Below are 6,305 nucleotides of genomic sequence, written 5' to 3' on the forward strand. Positions count from 1 at the left end.
TGTGGAGATTCAAATCGTTGAATCCACAAGTATGGATGCTCCAAATGAATGTAGAAATGTATGTAGGATGTCTCAAATCAATGACATTATATCTTCAACACCAATCTTGAATGTATCTTTGAATAGGAGAAGGCTTGGATGAATATGGATGGAGAAATTTTCAACAAGAGGGCTCCATAAAGATTGAATCCTTCAATGAGTAACAATGGACCTCCTTGATGAATCAAACATTGAATTCTTGAATGCTTGATGAATAGTATATCTTCACTTCAAGTAGGTGGATGCTCATTCATAGACAATAGATTCGCTCATAGTAAGTGGATGTCAAAATGAGGGAAGAGGGCTTCCTTATATAGAGATCTAGGGCACAGACTCTTAGAGAAGGCTGACATGGGAGCATTAAATCCCAATCAACCGTAAACCTTATAAATGGACCTAGGTTAAATTTTATTTAAGACTCTACCATTTCAAAACCTGAAACAACTGACCTGGAAGCATTTTAATGAAAATTTTTGAAGCTTGATATCTCAAAACTCCCAAAAATTGAAAAATGGACCTAGGGTCAGGGAAAAAGTCAACCCTACCCTAGGTTAAGGTCAAGGTTATCCTTGACCTAGGTCGGGATTGAGGTCAACCTTGATCGAGAAAGTCAAAGTCTTCAGTTTCATAGAGAAAGTTGTCACAAATAGGTTAGAAATAGAGAGAGAGAGAGAGAGAGAGAGAGAGAGAGAGAGAGAGAGAGAGAGAGAGAGAGAGAGAGAGAGAGAGAGAGAGAGAGAGAAGTAGAATAGGGGGAAAATAGCTAGATCCATGCAAGGACCCATTCAAGGAGCTTGACATGACCTCAAACCACTTAATTAGAGGGTTAAACACTCTTAACATGGAAGTGCTTCTATTTTAAGGTGATACAAAGGGAGATCATGAAACCAATCAAGGATTTGCATATATGAACCAAGGAAGGTATCAATATTAGTTTCATTGTGTCTTAAATGGTTGTAAAAAATTTATTTTCATTGAACATCTAAGAGAAAGGGATTTAATATTAACTTATGTGCAACATTTGAATGAGAAGAAAATAATATATTTTATGGGCGAGTTTTAAGAAGTTATGTTAAGAAAACCATAGTGAGAAGTGAAGTATAAAGGATTTTGAATTATTTTGATAGTAAAAGTACAAGGTGAATTAGTAATTAAAAAATTTAATTGAAGGTATGGTCTCTAATGTATCTCATGTGCAACCTCAAATTCTACTTCTCACTAGTAAAAATTATGATACTTGGGAAATTAAAATGGATACATATCTCAATGGTTAAAAAACATTATTGAGAAAGGTTTTGAAGAGCCAGGAGATGAATCTGATCTAAATAATCACCAAAAAGGGGATTTGTAAATAAAGAAAGAAAAGGATGGGAAAGCTATGAAGTTCATATAAACAGGTATGAAAGAATTAAGTTTTTAAAGAATTTGAAATGTAAGTTCAACTAAACAAGCTTGGGAGATTTTGGAAAATACATATCAAAGTACATCTAAGGTTAAGATAGCCAAATTCAAATTACAAGCACTTAAAAGAAGATATGAAAACCTACAAATGAAAGAATTAGAGTCAGCAGGTCATTTTTTTTAGCTAATGTTATGAATATTGTCAATCAAATTGGATTAAATGGTGAAGATTTATTTGAAAAAAAAGTTATAGAAAATATATTAAGGAGTTTTCTAAGTAAGTTTCATATTGTTGTGGTTATGATTGAGGAAACTAAATATCTATCATTATTGTCTTTAGATGATTTGTTTGGACCATTCATTGCACATGAATCCAGGGTGAATAAGAATACTAACACAACTTTGGAGAATGCTTTCAAGATGCTTATGAAATTTGACAAAGGAAAAGGAAGAGGAAAATTTGGATTTAGAGGAAGAAAAGGGACATAAACAACTATCAAAGAGAAGAAAGAAAGAGTCCAGAACCTGTAAAATGGAGAAACCAAAGTCTAAATTCAAGGGGACACAATAACAATAAGACATCACAAAGGTATGCAAAAATAAATCTTCAATGTTATTATTGCAAAAGTTTGAAATTTTTTCAAAGGAATGTAGAAAGAAACAAGGAGATACAGGGAAGCAAAATACAATTCATTACATGCCATGTAGCTCAAGAGAGCTCAAGTGATGTATGGTTTCTAGAGAGTGGCTATAGTAATCATATGATAGGAAATAGAGATAAATTTGAAAGGATGGATACTTTAGCCAAATAAAAAGTGAGATTGGGAAAAGATAACATAATAGAAGTCAAAGAAAAAGATACAATTGAAGTGGTGAGAAACTTTGGTAAGAAATCTATTTATGATGTGTATTTTGTACCTGGTTTGAAGCATAATCTTGTAAGTATGGGACAACTTACACAAAAAGGTTATAAAGTTGTTTTTGAAAATAATGTGTGCACTATATTTGTTATTTCTCCTTGTAACATGATGATTGTAAGAGTTGAAATGAAAGTGAATAGAATGTTTCCACTTCACATGGTATGAGGTTTACTACCCACTAAAGCACCATTGAGTCCATGCCAATGTTGTATTTTTGCAAAGAAACATATAGAAAGTCTTTCAAAAGAAATGTTATATAGAGCTTGGAGACCTTTAGAAATCATGCATACAAACTTGTGTGGTTCAATGCAAAAACCACCATTAGGGGAGAACATTTATTTTCTAACGTTAATTGATGATTATAATAGGAAAACGTGGCTTTAATTTCTCAAATATAAATCTAAGACATTTGTGAAATTCAAGGAGTTTAAGGCATTGGTTAAAAACAAAGTAGTTCTATCCATCAAGATTTTGAGATAAGATAGAGGAAGTGTTTACAATTCAAGTGAGTTTTTGGATTATTGTCAATAGCATGGAATAAGGAAGTAGTTCACTACAAATTATGCACATTAGCAAAATGGTGCTGCAGAAAGAAATGATCAAACAATAATGGAGATGGCAAGGAGCATGTTGATAGGTGAGAATTTACCAAATGAATATTGGGCTGAAACAAAAGCTTGTGCTATTTATATCTTGAATAGAAATCTAACCAAAATTGTAAAGAACATGATTCTACAACAACCATGGAGTGGTAAGCATTAATTTGTCTCTCATTTAAGAGCATTTAGTTGTATTGTAGACGTACATGTTCCTAAATAAGTAAGAAGTAAATTAGATGATAAAAGTGAAAAATGCATATTTATTGGTTATGATGAACAATCTAAGGCTTACAAGTTGTTTAATCATATAGCTAAGAAATTAATTGTAAGTCTTGAGCTATTATATTAAAAGAAGAAGAATCTTGGGGTGGAAGTATAGATAGGACAATTGCAGGTACTCCAACAATATCATGTGATGAAAAATAAGAAAAAAATCAAGAATATCTAGAAGATCAATCAAATGAGAAAAGTGAGAGTTCATCAAGACACCTACAAGGAGAAAACATACAAATGGGAGATAAGAAAGGAGAAATCTCAAGTCCACAAGTAAGTAATGAGTCCAATCCTACAATTGCACAATTGAGATCAAGACATAGAAGCAATAAGACTAGAAGTTTGCAAGATATTTATGATCAAGAGGATATGATAAATTCACAATCAAATTTCTCCCTATTTTCTCATTAAGATACTATATATCTTGAAGATGCAATTAAAGAAGAACAATGAACTAATGCAATGAATGATGAAATAGAATCTATGAGAAGAATTTACATGAGAACTAGTTGATTTACCTAAGGATAGAGAATACATAGGTGTAAAATGGATTTATAAATTTAAGTATAAGGAAAATGGAGAAGTTGACAAATATAAGGCAAGATTAGTAGCTAAAGTGTTTGCATAATAATGTGGAGTTTATTTTAATGAAACTTTTGAACCAATAGCTAGACTAGATTCTATTAGAATGATACTAGTTATTGCAGCTCAAAAAAAATGAATGATGTATCAAATGGATGTAAAATCAACCTTCTTAAATGAGTATTTGGAAGAAGAAGTTTATGTGAAACAACCACTAGGTTATGCAATAAAAGGACATGAAGACAAGGTTTACAAATTGAAGGAGGACCTCTATGGGTTGAAACAAGAACCAAGGGCATGGTATGACAGAATTGGTTCATACATGTTAGAGAATAGGTTGAATATAAGTACTAGTGAGCCAACTCCATGCACCAAGATCAATAAGCAAGGAAAAAAGTTAATTGTTTTCTTGTGTGTTGATGATTTGATCTTTATAGGAAATCCTTCTATTGAAATGTTTAAATCAACAATGGAGAAGGAATTTGAGATGACATATTTGGGTTTGATGAAATATTTTCTTGGTATTGAAGTTACACAAAATGATAAAGGTATTTTTATTTGTAAGTATGCAAAAGATGTTTTGAGAAGGTTTGAATGGTAAATTGCAGTCTAGTTTCTACACCTATGGAAATAGGCATAAAACTAAGTAGATAAGATGATGATATGAATTTTGAGATGACTATATTTATAAACTTTTTGGCAGTTTGATGTATATCACAACAACTAGGCCGAATATTATGTGTGTAGTGAGTGTAATTCTTAGATTTATGGATTAACCTAAGAAATCACCTTGGTGGGAAGGAATTTAGAGAATATTGAGGTACATTATAGGGACTATGAATTATGGTATAATGCATTCTACTTCAAATGAATTTCATTTGGTTAGATATACAAATAGTAATTTTGTAGGGAATATTGATGATAGAAAAAGTATATCTAGATATGCATTTAATCTTGGAATGAGTGTTGTTACTTGGACATCAAAGAAGAAATCTATAGTAGAAATCTTATTAGTGAAAGTAGAATATATACCATGTACATCAACATCATGTCAAGTAGTATATATGCGAAGAGTCTTGAAAGATCTAATACACACGCAAGAGGAGTCTACTAAAATCTATTGTGATAACAAGTCTTCCATTGCATTGTCAAAGATTCATGTTTTTAACAAGAGGAAAAACCATATTGATACTAGATATCACTTCATTCGAGAGTTGGCTAATAGTGGAGAAATTGGCTTGGAGCATTGCGTATCTAAACATCAATTGGCATATATATTTAAAAAGGCATTAGTACAAGAATAACTTGAATTTTTAATAGATAAAATTAATATTGTAAATTATGGTGTAATTAGAGGTAGAAATTAGGGGGAAGTGTTGGTAAATAACTAATTTCTACCAACCAAACTGTTGCAAGTCAAGGAATTCATTTAAAAGAAAAATTATACCACTATCCATCACAAACATTGGTAATTTCAATATATTACTATTTCATTATGAACCTGCCAACCACCATCCATTGCCACCTCAATCATTTCAATTTAAGCTGCTTCTTTTCAATTTTGAACACTTATTTTGACTGTAAAATAAAGGGTTCTGGATTGTTCTAATCCCTCTATAAAGAGGCATTTGTAATCAATTTTTTTACAAGGCAATACAAGTTGAGTTTCTTGTGCAACAATTTAAATGTGAGTTTATTTTGTTTTATCTTCTTCCTTGTCTTTTCCCACCAATAGTTGTCCACTCAAACAAATAATTTTGGTCATGAAGACTAACATTTGACACATATCATATATGACAAGTTGTCATAGAAAGGCCCATTTTTGAAATGACATGTTTGTGGGCATGTCAGCTGAACATATTAGCATGGAAACATGTGTTTCTATGCATATATACATAATGTGTATTTATATATATTTAAACTTTCCACCAAATCTTGTAGAGCTAATTATAGAAGGTTGCAGAGAACTGAAAATAGTGGGAGTGATTTGTGACCATAATAAATATATGGAGCTACAAGAATTGTCAAATGTTGCATGACTTTTACATTTGAGAGTTGTGACAAGCTAAAAAATATATATATAACTTTGCCATCGAAATTTGTCGACGTAGTAAAATAAAATTGCAAAGAATTCAAAATAGTGGTTGTGATTTGTGATTGTAGTTAATGTCTGGAGTTGCATGAATTAAGAGTTTTAAGAATTTTGACTTGCGACAAGATATAGAGCATAAACGACACTTATGAGTTGCAAGTATTGACAATGTAAATTCTATATAGAAGCAGTGTTGTAATGCAAAACTGCATTTCCACATTGAAGGTAATGATCTAAGTACTCTATTCAACATTTAAAAAAAAAATAACATAGGATATTGGCAAATGAGAATGAAATTTTTTCTCCTCCTCTTTTCATTACAGAACATGCCATCAGATTTTCTCGTTGTGATGAGAAGAGTTGTAGATGTCGTGTTGTCAACTTTAAATCCAAATCTCC

This window comes from Cupressus sempervirens, chromosome 7 (assembly GCF_028749045.1).
Source record: "Cupressus sempervirens isolate cs-2001-9-10 chromosome 7, ASM2874904v1, whole genome shotgun sequence".
Classification (NCBI taxonomy): domain Eukaryota; kingdom Viridiplantae; phylum Streptophyta; class Pinopsida; order Cupressales; family Cupressaceae; genus Cupressus; species Cupressus sempervirens.